Here is a 19,257-nt window from a genome sequence, read left to right as displayed (position 1 = left end):
GCAAAACTACAGTTTCTAGAATTCCCTAGTACTGTATTGAGCCAGGGCAGTTAAACCGGTCTCAAACTGGATTATTTACACAGTATCTTTTGGACCTGAGACAGCATGGAAGTAGTGCTGTCAGCACTTCAGATCTTGTTCAGATCAAGTGATGTTACCTTTATACACAATGTTTTTGAAAAAGGCAGCATGCAATGTTGGTGACAAGGCTGCTTTCCCTCAAACAGCAAAGCCAACAAATTAGTTAAGTATGAAAAGGATGTTCCTAACTCACCTCTTCTATTCCTAAATCTAACCCATTCTAATTCAGTAACTCTTATTTAGGTGTCTTAACACATTTTCACATTTTTAAAAAAGAGCCATTACGATGCAGTGAATAATCTGTACTCAAGAGTCCTAGATTCAGATCTTACCCTCATCCACAGAGATTACGGGAAGGCCACAACTCTTGATGTGTTTTTAACTAAATGACCTCACAGGGGCTGTTGAGATACTTTTTTTCTCTCCAAAAAGAAAAAGAAAAAGGCTAAACCCACACCCCTGGGACAAAAGATGGGATTCTAAAGCAAGGGATCAATAAATAATTAACACAAACAGGCACTGTTTACTTTATAATCTGGACAGGCACACAGAGAGAACAGAAACAGCATGGCTTAACCTTCTGCAGGAAAGCAAAAGTTTGTGGAACAAAGAGGTCTCCATTGTTTTTATTTTGCATTAAAACAAATCCCACCAGACTTTAATCATGATGTGAATTTAGATGTCTCTCTTTTGAATATTCAAAGTGTATTATACAGTGGGCCCTTGGTATCCTCTGGAGTTTGGTCCCAGGACTCCCCCATGGATTCCAAAATCCGTGGATGCTCAAGTCCCGTTATATAATGGCACAGTAAAATGGTGTCCCTTATATAAAATGGCAAAATCAAGGTTTGCTTTTTGGAATTTATACATTTTTGGAATATTTTCAAGCCACAGATAGTTGAATACAGGGATGCTAAGGGTTGAATGTATACCCTTCAGCATCTGGTGTTCCTTTCTGGTATACCATCCAAACCTTATCATGCTTAGCTTCCAAGATCAGACATGATCTGGTGACTTCAGGTTTGCATTTTGGAATTTATATTTTGGGGAATATTTTCAGTCTGTGGATGCTTGAATCTGTGGATAAAAAAATCAATGGATATGGTGGGCCAATTGTACATGTATCTTCTCACTGCCAACAAGGCTGTAAGCCTGACAAAAACCCACTTTATGTCAGTTGTTTATTTATCAGATAATGGGTTAAATTTATATCACCCTCCTCCCTTCTTTAATGATCGTCAGGCAGACAGTGTGGCTTTCTTCCTCCCCACTGTTTCCTCAGAACATCGCTGTAAGGTAGGCTAGGCTGAGAGAAAGGGAGTGGCCCAAGTTCACTCAGTGAACATCACTGTTTAATGGAGATTTGAACCTGGATTCCCAAACCCTAATCATACTCTAACCACATTACTTTATCACCTTCCTCATATTACAGGAGCAGCATTATGGTTGAATATCTTCTATTTAGACTGCATCTGCACTGCGGAGATAATCCAGTCTGCCACCACTTTAACTGCCATGGCTCAATGCTATGGGATTCTGGGATTTGAGATTTTGTGAGACATTTAGCCTTCTCTGTTAGAGAGCTCTGATACTATGACAAACTACAGTTCCCTGAATTCCACAGCCCTAAGCCATGGCAATTAAAGTGGTGTCAAGCTGGGTTATTTCTGCAGTACAGAAGCAGCCTTGGTCATCTGAATTGATCCCCAGAATGAGATCTCTGGACAATACATTTCCCACAACTTAACACCAGGCAAGCCACACTCTCTCAGAGGATGGCAATGGTAAAACCCTCTCTGAAGAAACTTGTTAAGAAAACCCCATGACAGGTTCACCTTAGGGTTGCCATAAGTTAGAAACTACTTGAAGACATACAACATCACACAATTTCAGATATGATTACATAAATTCAAAAGACAGCAAAGGAGCATGCTCCTAAACTTTTTGAGTTTCTCCATGCTTTCCGGCTAAGGTTGCCATGCACCCTCCTGTAAACCATTCATTATCTGAGCTTCCTTTACCAATTTAAGAACAGCATTCACTGTGCCCATTTTACTTGCTATTTGTTTTAAAAGATATATACTAGTTTAATTCTATTGTAATGTCCATTTTGTATGTTTTTAATTGTATCAGGTTTTTTTTTAATTTGTAAGCCACTTTTTTGTCACAATTGTGGGGGGGAGAGAAGGCTATGAATAAATAAATAAATACTCTTCACAACAACCCTGCAAGACGGGCACAGCCAAAACAGACCAATATGGCTCAGTCCTCTGGAGAAACTTTGCAGCTGAACCAAGATTTGAACTTGAACCAGACTCCATTATCAGTTGCATCCGCACTGCATAAATAATCCAGTCTGACACCACTTTAACTGTCATGGCTCAGTGTTATGAATTCTGGGCATTGTAGATTTCTATGGCAGCAGAACTCTATCACAGGAGAAGGCTAAATGTCTCACAAAACTACATTTCCCAGAAAGCCATAGCATTGAGCCATGGCAGCTAAAGCAGCGTCAAACTGGATTATTTCCACAGTGTAGATGCAGCCGATGTTGGAGTCAGATTCAAGTTCAAATCTTGGCTTAGCTGCAAAGTTTCCCCAGATCTAAGTCATGTTGGTCTGGCTTAGCTCTGGCCACCTTATAAGGCTGTTGTGAAGATTTATTACTATTACAGTGTGCCCCTGTCATACGTGGGTGCGACTTACGCTGCTTCCAGCATGCACTGAAAGCCGTGCTGGAAGTTGCAGCACCACACACCGGAAAAGGGTATAGCGCACACTGCGCACCGCCGCGGGCACAAGCCCCATTCACTTGAATGGGGCTTAAGCATCCGTGTTTTTCCCCTCTGTGTACGGGAAAGGACAACTGTATCTGTATCATCATCATCATCATCATCATCATCATCATCATCATCATCATCATCATCATCACACTTGATTCTCTCTTTCCTTACTATTGTTTCGAAGATTTTTCACCAATAGACAGACACTTGGGGGGGGGGATTACTGTATATACTCATGAACAAGTCGACCTCATGTATAAGACGAGGGAAGGTTTCAGGTCAAAATCCTGGATTTCAATATGACTCGTGGATAAGTCAAGGGTAAAACTTAGGGGACTATAAGGAAGGATGGAAAGGGGGAAATCCCACTCCTTCTCCTTCTCTGGACCTCTCCCAACCGATTCCCAGGTGCTGGAAGAGAGGTTTTAACATCGGATTGAGAAAGGAAGCAAGTGGATTTAAGTGGAGAGTTGTTTCTATAGGAAGCCAGGTCTTGCAAAATGGACTGGACACAGAAGCAAGTGGTTTTAAAAGGAGTTTTTTCCATAGGAAGCAAGGTTTTGCACAAGGGACTGGAGAGATGGTTTTAAATGAAGAGGATTTTTTTTTCTATAGGAAGCCAGGGCTTGCAAAACAGACCAGAGAGAGAAGCACGTGGATTTAAATGGGGAGGGTTTTTTTTTTTTACAGGAAGCCAGAGGGCTTGCAAAACAGACCAGAGAAGCAAGTGGATTTAAATGAGGAGTTTTTTTATAGGAAGCCAGGGCTTGCAAAACAGACTGGAGGGGAAAGGAATTGGTGTTCATTGGTGATTGGGGCATCAGGCTTGCTTGTTTTACGACCTTTCTAAGCACTACTGATGCACTGACCCTTCTATAAGTCTACCCAAAATTTTAGGGTCAATTTTGGAGCATAAATTTCTCAACTTAATAGTTGAGTATATATGGTAAACATCCTGGGTCGCCTAGGTCTTACTGGACTGCTAAGCATCTCTTCCTTTCCAAATCTAGTGCTGTATATTTCTGTCTGTACAGTTACTTCCATTGCCAGCAGCAACCTGAACATTCAGTCACAAAGGGATCTGGGAGGGGAGGCAGACAGAGAAAAAAGTGAAACAAGCATTTGCTAAACGTCTACGGAAGTTCATCACCTCGCTGTCTGCAAAGAACAAACCAGGTTTGGGGAAAAAATTTGATGGAAAGCAAAGCTGTTGCACAACCTGGGGTTGTTTGATTGCAATGAAAGCCCAGCCAGCAGAGTTGCCAAAGAAAAAAGGTACAGTAACATGTTTCCTCCAGCAGATCTCCTTTTTAACTAGGGGAAACCGGAGGTCTTCTAGGGCACTGTCTATTTATTGCTTGATTTCGCCTTGAAGTTCCTTTGCATTTGTATTTCTTTTAATTGGACCAGGAAGAAGAGAAGCACACAGCTCCCCAGACACCTCCAGTCTTCTACACAATAAAACCTAATGGCACAAAAGGAACAACTCTGCCAGGAACAGAAGGACAGAAAAAGAAAAGGGGCCCAAAAAAGCAAGGTGTTTGTGTATAAGTGTGTGTCTGTATAAATGTGTATGTATGTATTTCCAGGCAGGTTTCATGAGCAATTAAAGAAATCTGTTTATTCCACAACACCAACTCCTCTTTATAGAGATAGTTTCCTTTGCAAAGCAGAAGATTCACGCACCCCATGGCTGCAGTCCTGGGCTGCTTCCACACTGCAGAAACAATACATAAAAACTACAATGAGGTTTTGACACAAAATTTGACATACACCCCTCCTCCCCCCAAAAAATCTCCAAATTTGGCACAAATTTAGAGCTGTCTAAGATGAAGCGATGTTTGGAAACTTGAAATTGACAGACTTATCCACCTTTAACTGATAGAGGGGACTAAGTACTGTATGTCCGGAAAACTACAAATCCCAGAATTCCATTGAGTCAGGGCAGTGAAACTGGACTATTTCAGCAGTGTGGATGCAGTCCTATATATCTTAGGATCATGCTCTGGTGAAACCATTACGGGACTAATATGGGCAAGGATGGGCTGGAAAAGTTGCAAAGATCTCCCAAATGCAAGCCACACACACACACCCCTCTCCACCCTTTGCAAAGCGGATCCCTCTTGAAGGTCAACATTGACAGACCCTCCAGCTGGCAAAATGTGTATTTTTTTGCAAATATTATTTGGGAATTTAGAAATACAGTACATTTTGGATTCTCTTGATTCAAGTTTGCCTCCTCACTTCTAATATAGAATTCATCCAAGTAGTTCTCATACACACACAGACACACACCACTGCTTTGGTTTGGCGGAAAGCGACACTTGCAAAAGAAAAAAAAATTAAAAATTGGTTAACCCTCTGGAGAAAAGCTGCTAAAATCATTAACTGCAGAAGCTTCATATTCAAATAGGTTTCTCTTGGGCCCCCATGCAAGCAAAAGCTGCGAAGTAGAGAGTGAATTGATAGTGCTTCTTCATTCCCCACACACATACACCCCAAATCTTCCCCATCTCAGCCTTCCTGCCAAGAAACTTGGCTTTTAAAAAAAGGCTGCAAATATATACTCAAAAGTATGAGCCAGTAAACCTAATGGAGCTTATTTCTGACTAGAGCGTTGCAGCAGCATAACACTCCATCCTATTTATCTACTCATGAATAAATCTCAACTGCAAGGAGGAAGGGGACTTATATCCGAGTATTTGTGGCATGGGGGCTGGACTACGACTCTGGAGACCAGGGTTCAATTCTCGACTTAGCCATGAAATCCACTGGTTGATCTTGGGCACTATCTCAGCCTCAGGAAAAGACAAAACCAAATCTCCTCTGAACAAATCTCAACAAGAAAACCCTATGATAGGTCCACCTTAGGGCCGCTGTGAATTGGAAACAACTTGAAGGCTCACAACACACACAACATTTCTTTATCTGAGACATTCAAACTTCACTTTTCTTCCACCAAGCTCAAGGCAACCTAGATTGTGTTTCCCCTTCCCCACATTAATCCTCACAACAACCCCGCAAGGTAGGGCAGCCTGTAGGTGCATCTGCACTGCAGAATTAATGTAATTTCACACTGTTTTAACTGTCACGGTTCCATGCTGGGGAATTCTAGGATTTACAATTTGGTGAGAGCTCTGGTGCCAGAACAGAATACAGTAATTCACTGTGAGAGAGCTCTGGTGCCACAACCAACTACAACTCCCAGGGTTTCACAGGATTGTGCCATGGTGGTTAAAGCGGTGTGAAATTGCTTTAATTCTGCAGCGTGGCAGCAGCCTGAGAGAATGAGATTGGCCCAGGGAGTGTCATGGGAACAAATATTTTAATAATAACAATAATAATAATAGTCAATAATGGCTCAGTGATAACCTGAACTCAGATCTCGCAACCTCCCAATACAATGCTCACACCACCCACCCACTACAAGTATACATAACTCATTTCCCCAACTTCTTTGGGCTTAATTTCTAGAAAAATGGACAAAGCCAAGCACAAGAGGGACCCTGCAAAGCCTTTCTGGAAATGTGATCCTGACTATGTCTGCACTGCAGAAATAATGCAGTCGGACACTGCTTTGTCTGCCATGTCTCAATGCTATGGGATCCTGGAATGTGCAAGGTTTGGTGTTGTTTTTGTGGCACTAGAGCACCCCGACAGTGAAGGCTAAATCTTCCACCAAACTACAAATCTCAGAATTTCATCACATGAAGCCATGGCAGTTATAGCGGCATCAAAGTGGATTAATTCTGCACTGTGGATGAAGACAACCTTTCTTCTGCCAAACGGGGGGTTCTCTTCAGTGATCCAGTCAGGGCACTCTGCATTTTTGGCTCTCTTTCGGAAGTGGGAGCCATAGAATTGGAAACTCTGACCTCTTCCAACCAGCAAGTCGCAATTCCAGTAGAACCAGAGAGGGAAATGCAGTGGCATTTAGGGAAGCCTCACTTTACCCATCAAGAGCCCAATCCAATGGGTTGATTCCAGCCTTGACTTCCCAGAAGAATGCAAATCAATCCAGTCCAGTTCAATATTGCAATTGCCCCCTTCCCCAACAAAACCTATGTCTGCTAGTCCACACAGTAGGGAAGGAGGCTGCATCCACACTGCAGAAATAAACTGGTTTGACGCTGCTTTAACTGCCAAGGCCCCAGGCTATGGAATTCTGGGGACTGCAGTTTGTTGTGGCAGGTTCCACAGCCTGGAGCCATGGCAGTTAAGGCGGCGTCAAACCACTTTATTTCTGCAATGTGGATCAATTCCATTGGAAATGAATGAATGAATGAACAGTCCAAGCCTCTTTCTAACCCACCAGGAAATCTCCTTGAATGGATTCCTCTGGACTCAAAGCACCAGCCTCTCTCTGCTTCCTCCAAGTCTCTGTGAAAACCATGCAAAATTTAAAACGCAGCCCCTGATGTGAGTTTCTTTCCAGGTCCCAGCAGGGGAAGCCAGGCTTGCAAAACCCAGTAGCATCTTCTCTAAGACAATACGCCTCCGGTATTTGCACAAACACACACACACACGCACTTTTTTGGCAATGCACACTTTAAATCACTTTCCAAATATATCTACTGTATATATCTCTATATATTAACCACACATTCACACAAAGAGACTTTTTTGCAATGCACAACTCAAAGCCTTTTGCAAAATGTAATAGATAGATAGAAAGATAGATATTAAGGACAAACAAACACACATATACACACCACTTCTTGGCAATGCATGCCTTAAAGGTCTCTGCAATTTTAAAAAAATACTAAGTACACAACAAACGCCCCCTTTTTTGCAATGCACACCTCAAACTACTTTGCAAAATTAGATAGATAGATAGATAGATAGATAGATAGATGATAGATAGATAGAGACATCACACACAGACATACACACTTTTTTGGCAATCCATAAATCAATGAACTTTCCAAAATTATACACACACACACACATATACGTACATACACACACGCGCGCGCACACGTGTGTGTGTATATATATATGTGTGTGTGTGTATGTGTGCGTGTGTATTTGCATGTGTGTATAAATATGTGTGTGTGTGTATGTGTGTATATATGTGGGTGTGTGAATATGTGTGTGTTAATATGTATTGTGTGTGTATACATTTATATCTCTGTGTGTAAGTTTGTGTGTTGTGTGTGTATGTGTTCACATTTATATCTGTGTGTGTATATCTATGTCTATGTGTGAATGTATACATCTCTGTGTGTAAAGCACACACACAAACCAACCCCGGAGTTGTTCCACATGCATGCACACCCACTAAATGCTTGCTTTGCTTTTGCAGGGAGAGTGTAGCCTCCTCCCACAAGAAAGGCAGGTGGACCCCAGTCTTAATGGGAAAAAGAGGGGGGGGGACAACTTACAAGGGGGGATCCCTAGTTGCAAGGCGCCCCCTCCCTCCCTCCCTCCTTGCCTTCAAGCATCTCTTTCCAAAAGTGCCTTTGGAGCAATCTCCGGAGGAGAAGCAGCAGCAGCAGCAGCAAGAGCAGCATCAGGAGCCTTGGAGGCTGGGCTGGGCAGAGAGAGGGAAGGCAAGGCAGGCAGTCCAGGGGTTCCGCTTTGCCAAGAGGCTGAAAGGCTGGGACCAGCAAAGGGAAAGAGAGGCTTCTGGGTTCAGTTCCAGTGAAGGGAAAGTGGGGAGGGACAGGGACACACACACACACACACACACACACACACACACACACGAGAGGCAGGCCGAGGAGGAAGAACTCTTGGCTTTGCAACCTACGCACAACCGATGCAAGATCCATGATGTGTGAGTGTACACACACACGCATATGCACACAAACACACACATGGATTTTGCATTGATTTTCTGCAAGTTGCATACACACACACACACACACACGCACCGATTTTGCATCGGTTTAATCCAAGTTGCACACACACACACACGCGTACACATACGCACACACAAATCGATTTTGCATCCGTTTTGTGCAAGGTGCAAACACACACACACACACACATATTCACAGACACATATATTCTGCATGGGTCCCCTGCAAGGTGAGCACATAAACACACATATATACACACCCACAAATACTCATCGATTTGGCATCAGTTCTGTGCCAATTGCGTACAGATAAATACACACACAATCGATTTTCCACTAATTTTTTTCAAGTTTCACATACACATGCGCGCGCACACACACATATATATATACACACACAGACACACCAATTTTACATTGGATTTGTGCAAGTTGGAGACACACACACACGCATATATACACACACACACACACACACACATATATATATATATACACACACACACACACGTGACTTTCCACTGACTGGAAGTTGCACACACATACACCCACAGAGAGAGATGGATACTCTCTCTCACACACACACAGATGCACACACACAATTGACTTTCCACTGATTTTGTGTAAGTTGCACGCACATGTTTACAGACACACCGATTTTGCATTGGATTTGTGCAAGTTGAGGACACACACAAATATATACATATGGACTCTCTCTCTCTCTCTCTCACACACACACACACACAAACTTTCTATTGATTTTGTGCAAGTTGCATGCGCGCACACACATATATTCACAGACGCACCAATTTTACACTGGGTTTGTGCATGTTGGAGATACATAGACACAAACACACACATATGCAGAGAGAGAGAGAGAGACGGACTCTCTCTCTCACACATATGCACAACACAACCGACTTTCCACCAATTTTGTGCATGTTACAAACACATATGTTCACAGACACAATTTTGTATTGGATTTCTGCAAGTTGGAGATTCACACACACACACACACACAATATACTTTCCAATGATTTTGTGCAAGTTGCACACACATATATGCACAGAGAGATATATCGACTCTCACACACATGCACACACACAATCGACTTTGTACTGACTTTGCAAGTTGCACACACAGACACACACGCACATATATTCACAAACACACTCCAATTCTGCACTGGTTGTGTGCAAATTGGAGATATATATACACACACAAACATGCACAGGGAGATATATATGGACTCTCTCTCTCACACACACACACACACACAATCAACTTTCCACTTTACTTTGTGCGAGTTGCACACACACGCACACACACACACACACATATGTTCACAGACACACCGATTTTGCATTGGTTTTGTGGAAAATGGAGATGCACATACACACACAGAGAGAGATGGAATCTCTCTCTCACACACAGAGCCACACACACAATCAACTTTCCACTGACTTTGTGCAAGTTGCACACACACACACACACACACACAGATAGAGGTATTCACAGACACACACCAATTTTGCCTTGGTTTTGTGCAAGTTGGAGACACACACACTCACACAACCACACATACACACATATATGTGTGTGTGTGTGTGTGTATATATATATATATATATACACACAGAGAGAGAGAGAGAGGGACTCTCGCACACACACAGATGCACGCACACAATTGACTTTCCACTGATTCCGTGCAAGTTGCACACCTACCCGCCCACATATATACAGTATTCACAGACATACACCAACTCTGCGTTGGTTTTGTGCTAGTTGGAGATATATAGATACATACATATATACACACAAAGATATAAGGACTCTCAGACACAGATGCACACACACGCACACACAATGGACTTTCCACTAATTTTGTGCAAGTTGCACACACACACACGTAGTCACAGACACACACTGATTGTGCATTGGTGTTCAAGTTGGAGATATATATATACACACACATATGCACACAGAGAGATATAGGGACTCTCTCACACACACAAACATGCACACACACAATCAACTTTCCACTGACTTTGTGCAGGTTGCACAGACACACACACATGTTCACAGACACACTGATTCTGCATTGGTTTTGTGCAAGTTGAAGATACGCACACACACACACATATATATACACAGAAAGATATATGAGCGCTCTCTCACACATATAGATGCACAACACAAATCGACTTTACACTGATTTTATGCAAGTTGCACACCCACCCACCCACCCACATATGTATTGACAGACACACACCAATTGTGCGTTGGTTTTGTGCAAGTTGTAGACGTAAACATACACACATACACACAGAGAGAGAGATATGGACTCTCTCTCACACACACATGCACACACACAATCGACTTTCCACCAATTTTGTGCAAGTTGCGTGCACACACACACACACACACACGTGTTCACAGACAAACTGATTTTGCATTGGATTCCAGCAAGTTGGAGACACATACACATACGTGTATATACACACATATAGACTCGCACACAATCCACTTTCCACCTGATTTTGCGCAAGTTACACACACACACAAACTTACGTATTCAGAGACAGACACCGATTTTGCACTGGTCGTGTGCAAGTTGGAGATACTGTATACACACAGATATCACACAGATATATATATATGGACTCTCTATCTCCCTCTCTCTGTCTCACACACACACACAACCCCCAAACACCCCCCTCACGTTGCAAAAACAACCACCACCACCACATCAAGCCCAAGGCGTCTCCATCCCTCCGAAGTGGCAGCGCTTCCGAATTGGCCAAAGGAAGGCAACTTTGTATCTCTCCAAAGGAAAACAAGTGGCAACATTGTGGCCCAGGCACTTTCCCCTGCTTTCCCTTCCTCTCTCTCTCTCTCTCTGTCCCTGGAACAAGCCCCCTGGCTCCCCTCCAATGCTGCCAAGGCAAAGCAGGGGACCCTCGCCAGGGAAAGGGCCAGCCCTGCCAGCAGGAACCCTCTGCATGCCACGCACCCTTAGGCTGCCATCCGCTTCATTCTGGGGGGCTCCATCTATCCATCCATCCCTCCGGAGCAGAGCAGAGCAGAGCAGCCACCACTCCGCTCCACTTCCAGCCTCTGCTTCCCGGCGTCAGCAGCAGTGCAAGGGCAGCCTCGCCAGCAACGCCGGCAGCAGCAGGAGGAGGAGGAGGAGGAAGGAGAAGGGGCTTCCCAGGGAGGGAGGGAGGGGAAAGGGGTCCAGCCCCGACCCGCAGCGCAGCCTACCGGGAGGCAGAGGGAGAGGCTCCCCCGCCTTGGCAGCAGGGAAGAAGGGCGAGAGAAAGAGAGAGCAGCCAACGCCACCCCTCCAAGGACCCACCCACAGCCACAGCAGCCCCCCGGCGCAAAGTTGGGAAGCTCCACTGGCTCCTGCATCAGGACAAGGGGTACAGGAGAAAGAGAGAGAGAGAGAGAGAGAGAGAGAGAGTGTTAGTCCTAGCCCTGCATTCGACCAAGAGGTTACAGAGGGGTGTTCCTATGGGGCCAACCCAAATGCACATCATCCCAGTTGCAAACTTTCGAAGCTCCACTGGCTTCTTCATCAGGACAAGGGGTACAGGAGAGACAGACAGACAGACAGAGTTAGTTCTAGCCCTACATTTGATCAAGAGGTCGCAGAGGGATGTTCCTATGGGGCCAACCAAAATACACCTATTACATGTTGCAAACTTTGGAAGTTCCACTGGCTCCTTCATCAGGCCAAGAGGTTAAAATCATACAGGAGAAATAGGTAGGTACATGGATAGGTAGGTAGGTAGATGGATAGATAGATAGATAGTGTTAGTTCTAGCTCTGAATTTGATCAAGAGGTTGCAGAAGGCTGTAACTATGGGGCCATCCCTGGTGCAAAAGTTGGAAACTCCACTGGCTTCTTCATCAGGCCAAGGGGCTAAAAATCATACAGAAGAAATAGGCAGGCAGGTAGGTAGTGTTAGTCCTAGCCTGCATTTGAACAAGAGGTTGTAGAGGGATATTCCTATGGGGCAAACCCAAATGCACATATTACAGGTTGCAAGCTTTCAAAGCTCCACTGGCTTCTTCATCAGAGCAGGGGACACCCAACCAGCTCCTGGAGAAGAGCAGAGGGCATGTGCAAGTAGCCCTGTGGCTCATGGCACAACTAGACTCAAACCAAAAAGATGTTCAGCTGCTCAGAGGTGAAAGGAAGGTCCAAAACTGCTCAACACATATAATAAGAATATGGAATGTGAGAAGCATGAATCAGGGGAAGGTAAACAATAAGGCCAATGCGATTTTAGGCTGCATCAATAGAAGTATAGTGTCTAGATCAAGGAAAGTAATAGTGCCACTATTCTGCTCTGGTCAGGCGCCACCTGGAATATTGTGTCCAGTTCTGGGCACCACAAATAAAAAAAGATGTTGACAAATTGGAGCATGTCCAAAGGAGGGCGACTAAAATGGTGAAGGGTCTGGAACCCATGCCCTATGAGGAACGATTTAGGGAGTTGGGGATGTTTAGTCTGGAGAAGAGTAGGTTAAGAGGTGGTATGATAGTCCTGTTTAAATACTTGAAGGGATGTCACACTGAGATGGGGACAAGCTTATTTTCTGCTGTTCCAGAGAACAGGACCTGGAACAATGGATGTAAACTACAGGAAAAGAGATTCCACCTCAACTTTAGGAGGAACCTCCTGACAGTAAGGGCTGTTCAACAGTGGAACACACTCCCTCAGAGTGTAGTGGAGTCTCCCTCTCTGGAAGTCTTTAAACAGAGGCTGGATGGCCATCTGTCGGGAATGCTTTGATTGAGAGTTCCTGCATGGACTGGATGGCCTTTGTGGTCTCTTCCAACCCCATGGTTCTATGATTCTGGATTGTATAAGCATTGTGATTCTGGGGGTGAATGAGCTGACATGGAGATAAATGACACATTTTCAAACAGATAACTGCATAGTGTTTTATTTAGTAATTAAAATCTAATCTAATGGGGTGGCATTAATATTGAGGAGAGATGTAGCAAAACCAGTCATGGGATTTAATGCAAAGTCTGACCAAATAATATTAATAAGACATCAGGGAAAAAACATAAATATAACCATAATCAAAGTTTATGCTCCAACTTCAGAGGCAAAAGAAGAAAAAAAATGAACAATTCTCTGCAGGAGTCCAGGGGGAAACAGGACATGTTGTTAATCAGAGGTGATAGGAATGCAAAAGTGGGAAACAGTGAAGAACCAAATATTGTTGGAGAATCTAGCCTAGTGATCAAGAAACAAAGAGGGAGCACAATTTGGTGACGCCCACAATTTGTTCATTGCTAAACAAACAGACAACTGTATATGTAGACATCACCAGCTAACCAATATAGATATTAAATGGACTACATAATTGGAAGCCGAAGAGGGAGAAGCTCTACTGTCTGCAAAAACCAAGGCAGTAGATTGTGGCACAGACCTTAAACTTTTAATATTAAAAATTAGAGTAAAGCCAAAGAAGTAAAGTACATCAATCACCATGCTAAAATACTCTCTGAACAACATCCCTATAGAATTTAAATACCATTTGTACTATTATGCCAAGTAGACCAGGATCCAGAAATGGTCCAGACCAAGGCAAGAGACAGTGTCAGCATGGAATGCAAAAACAATATCTGCAACTGCCTAATTGGATGGCAGATGAAATTCTTCAAACAGTTAAGGGTAGGCAAAAAGTAAAAGGTTGGAATCCTGAATGCAACTGTTGAGAGACTTGTACACAGGGACAAGGGGGAACTAATAGGCATGAAAATTGGAGAAAGAACATCAGCAGTGTAAGATCCATTGATGACACTGTACTATTAGCAGAAAATAGCAAAGATTTGGAACACTGTTAAGGAAAGTCAAAGAAAGTGCAAAAGCAGGAATGTAGCTGAGCATTAAGAGAGCAAAAATGATGGCTATGAATGATTCCCATACATTTAAAGTGGATGATGAAGACACTGAAATACCTTCACTCAATAATTAAGCAAAATGAAGGTTGTACTGTAGTTAAGAAATCAGAAGACGACTAGGATTTGGAAGGGCAGCTATGAAGGACCTAGGCAAGATCCTGCACTGTAAAGATAGATCATTGAATACCAAACTCAGAATCATATTGGCGGGTTACAAACCGCCAAAAAATACGTATTGAATACGTATTAGGGTTAGGAAGGGGCGGTGCTTCCGCACCCCCCTAACCCTAATACGTAGCCAATGCGTACAAGATGGCGGCGCCCTTTCTACATGGGCGCCGCCATCTTTGCGTATCGGACGCACAGTGTCCAGACGCGTCGCGCCGCTGCTGACGTAGCGAGCGCGCCCCTGGCGCCTCGCTACGTCGCAAACGCGACGCAAAAAGAAGCTCCATTTTGGAGCTTCTTTTTTCGGTCCGCGCGGGAGTCGGGCCGTCTGAAGGCTCCGGCTCCCCCGCAGACCTTCTGGCGGCGGCGCCAGACCGCTGCAAAGCGGCGGTCTGTACCCCGCCTTACAGTCATCCCTCCATATTTGCGACTTTGATATTTGCAGATTTGATTATTCACGGAATTCATTAATATGTTCTCTCTAGGACTGTCTAGGTCCTCCAGTGCAACTCTGTGGTCAACTTTAACTAAAAGTTGCACTGAAAGACGGTTTGTAGCTCCTCCAGTGTCATTCTATGGTCAGTGTATGTTGGACATTGACCACAGAGTTGCACTGGAGGACCTAGAGATTCCTAGAGAGGTGTCCTCTCAGGTAAAAACAGTGTTTTCGTTATTTGCAGTTTTCCCATATTCACGGGGGTCTTGTTCCCCTAACCCTAGCGAATATGGAGAGACAACTGTATTCCATAGTATTTCTGATTTCTGGGTATGGCTGTGAAAGCTGGACAGTAAAGAAAGCTGACAAGAAAATTAAGTAATTTGAAATGTAGTGTTGGAAGATAATGCTGCAGGTACAATGGAAATATCATTCATTCATTCATCACACAAACACACCATTTAACATTTATCTATAGGTATGTGTATGTATACATACTGAGAGCCATTATGGTGTAGTGGTTTGAGTGTTGGACTATGGCTCTGGAGATCAGGATTTGATTTCCCACCCAAGCATAAAAATCCACTTGCTCACCTTGGGCAATTCACATTCTCTCATCCTCAGAGAGAGGCAACAGTGATAAACCCCCTCCAAACAAATCTTGCCAAGAAAACCCTATGATAGGTTCACCTTAAGGTCACTATAAGTCAAAAATGACTTAGAGGCACACAACGACAAACAAATTCATACAACAATATTTGTACATGTTTGTACAGCAATATCACATATGTAGGCATGATATGAATGGATATATCATGCTTTATTGCTATAATGCAGAAATTAGAAGTTGCATCTTTTTGACCATCAGCAGAGTGCATTTATGTCACAACCCAACACCATCCAAATATCTGCAGCAGGGGAAGGGGAGGCTTGAGTTCGAAAGCTGTTATTATCCAGCAGCCTTGCCCTCTGAATGCATTCCTTTCAGATTTTATTTATGAGTTCTTTGCAGTTAAGGGCAAGCCTCTCACTTGAATGAGTACTGGAAAAAGCTTGCTCCTGTGCATCACATGATGAGGCGCCCAGGAATGCATCCAACCAGAACTGGCAACTCTCCTGGATGGTTGCCAGCTCCAGTTTCTGCTCATTGATTTTTATACTATGTAGGAATCTGCCTGCATTGCTTAGAGAGGTAAATTGCTACTAAGCTTGTCGTTCTGTATAGCACTTTCTAACCACTTGCCCTTTATGAGTTCCCTTCGCAACTTATCTCAATTTTTTATCTTTTATAATTATACGCTTTGGCTTTCTTGAGGCTGAAGTAGAGCGGAAATGTAGCAAAACTCTCGGAATCAAGCCATTTGAATATATTTTAATATAATAATTTCATAAGCAAAGAAGTACTGTACCTGTGAGTCCCCTCTCCGCCCCAAGATCTAAAAGCTAAAAGCCCAGGCTTTTGCAGGGCCTATTTTTTAACTTGCATCTATTCCACCCATTAGTTATGAGACAATACTGTTCTGGCAATCGAAAGAGAAATAACACGTTTTCAAGAGAGGCCATTATGGCAAATGTCAGAAATTTGGTGAATACTGGCATTTGCTGGTCATTATTAAGGGTTGCCCCCGCTCCCTTTCTTTTACAGGAAGCCTACTGGGAACCATCAGAAATTTTTGTATCATTGGGCAAATTTTGACATTTAAACCTGATGATATGGAAAATGCCCTTTACCAGCAAACAATGACTATAGATATGGACATTTAGTGAGAAATGTCACCATTTTATGGCTTACAATGGAAATTTCTGACATTTGCATCTGGGTGTCTTGAAAATGCTTCCATAAAACCTATGAAGACTTTATGGAAACCAAATTTTATGAGGAACAGTGGCAAGAGCTTGGCATGTTTTAGTTTGCTAAAGAGAAAATAAAGCAGAAACATGGTATCTTCAAATATTCTGTGGCTTTTTTTGGGAAAAGATGTAGTTGAACTAGAACTAATGGGTGGAAACTGGATGGAGTGGCTGGCTAGCCATTTGTCATGGATGCTTAGAGCTTGAAGAAAACTGGAGGATTATTAGACTTGTAATCCAAAAAGCAACTTTAAAGATGCCACTATGTTGTTTCATCCTTCATTGAGCAAGGGAATGTGTGGACTGGACTAGATTTATTGATTGGTTTAAAATTTTATATGCTTCCATGTATCCAAAGATCCCAGGACAACAGATAATAAAATCTGTTTAGTCAATTTAAAATCATTTAAAATGTGAAATAATAAAAGTAAAATGTAAAAAAAAAAAATACTGTGCAAAAACACATTAAATTGCTTAATAGATTGGAACAACTCAAAACTATGTATGTGAATAAACTAGATAAAATACTTAGACTCCTCCAAAGGCTTATTAAAAAGCCACGTTGTAACTTGATGTTGAAATGAAACCAGAGTTGGTGCTGATCAGGCCTATTATTAGAGGACATTGCATAACTGAGGTGCCACAACAGAGAAGCCCCCTTTCCACTTCTTCACACAATATATTGGTCTCACTGGTGGGACACAAAGACCTGCAAAATGATCTCTGATATCTTTTTTTTCCTTTGAAAATTAATGAAATGCCATCATTCAGCACATACCTGACATCAGTTTCTTAAGATGCTTAAAGCAACATGTATCCATGCTTTGCCTGTCTGTGCTTGGAGGTCTTCTAGGGAGGCCCTTCTCACTGTTCCACCATTCCCACAGGTGAACCTGGTAGGAACACAGAGGAAAACTATGGGGCTGTACAGATGGACAGCTAGATGCCGCCCTTTGTGTCCTGGATCGGTGCCTCAGCAGCCACACTCAGCAGCACCGATCCACTCCCTCTAGGGAGCAAAAAGAAGCAGCTCTAAGCAGTTTCCTGGAAGGGACATCATAAGCGCCACGGTGCTTCATCATGATGTCCCTTCTGCGCAGCGCTGTTTGGGTGCTGTGCCTGGCATGCGTCATCATGGTGTGCCCTATGTGGATGGGTGCGCACCATAATGACAGCCAGGTGGCGCAGTAAGGGCTTCGAGCATGCGGACGCTCAGCCTTTACCACACATACAGGCCAGCATAAAGTGCCGGTCTGTACCACCCCTATATTAGACTGAAGCTTTTACTGCCAGTATTCAGTCTTCAGAAGAGTTTTTAGAATGGGCTGGGGCCCCTGTACCCAGTGTTGGTGACAAGAGGTGTAATCATCTGAAGAACCCAAAAGGGATGTACTGAGACCCCAAGAGGAACCCCAAGTTCAGTTCAGGGCCTGAGGTTCCTCCAGTGACAGAGGTAAAGCAAGATACAAAGTTTGTTACAAACTTTAACCAAGGCTACTGTGCATGCCAGTAGCCAGTCAGGGACAGGTAGATTTCAGGACAATGTAAGTGGCAGGAATACTGCTAAGTAAGCAAAACAACATATGCTGTTGTAATAATAGTAATAATAAACAAACAAACAAGCTTCATTTATATACTGCTTCATACCGCCTAAGCAGTGTCTAAGTGGTTTACAACTGTAAGCTAATTTGCCCCCAACAATCTGGGTACTCATTTTAGCCACCTCAGAAGGATGCAAGCCTGAATCAAGCTTGAGCCCTTTTGCTGGTATTGAACTCGCAACCTTACAGTTTTGAGTGAGTGGCTGCAGTACAGGCATTTAAACACTGCACCACCAGGGCTCCTTAATAATAAAATAAATAATAAAATAAAATAAAAATAAAAATACTGAAGCTGAAGCATCGCTGTATCCACTTGAATACCATTCTAATCTCACAGGGATGGACTGAGAAGATGAGGGAAAGCATCAGGTAAACCAAAATCTGAGATTATCACTCCTATCAAAGGTGAATGAAAACAGATGATTGTTTGCAAAGCACAAAACAGTGCAGAGATTTCTAAAGTTCACCGTGCAAGCTGCAGTTCCCTTGCCTTACCAGAGTAATCCTGTGGCAGCATAGGCAGGCATCATAGCATGTCATTCTTCATACAGAATACTATGTACTGTATATTATTTATGTAGGTTTGATATATCTGTTTTCTTCT

General features: G+C 43.2%; 1 protein-coding gene across 1 annotated transcript in view; it reads right to left on the bottom strand.

The window, feature by feature from the left end:
* FAT3 (FAT atypical cadherin 3) overlaps positions 1 to 11,771 on the bottom strand; it is a 643,096-nt gene extending 631,325 nt beyond the window's left edge. Inside the window, 1 exon segment of the mRNA XM_042457261.1 lies at positions 11,682 to 11,771. The gene's annotated coding sequence lies outside the window, so the exon portion shown is untranslated.
* Positions 11,772 to 19,257: the final 7,486 nt, after the last annotated feature.

Source organism: Sceloporus undulatus, chromosome 3, assembly GCF_019175285.1.
Source record: "Sceloporus undulatus isolate JIND9_A2432 ecotype Alabama chromosome 3, SceUnd_v1.1, whole genome shotgun sequence".
In the NCBI taxonomy this organism is placed as follows: domain Eukaryota; kingdom Metazoa; phylum Chordata; class Lepidosauria; order Squamata; family Phrynosomatidae; genus Sceloporus; species Sceloporus undulatus.
Note: the sequence above shows the minus strand (reverse complement) of the source record. Positions and strands in the feature narration are given on the sequence as shown.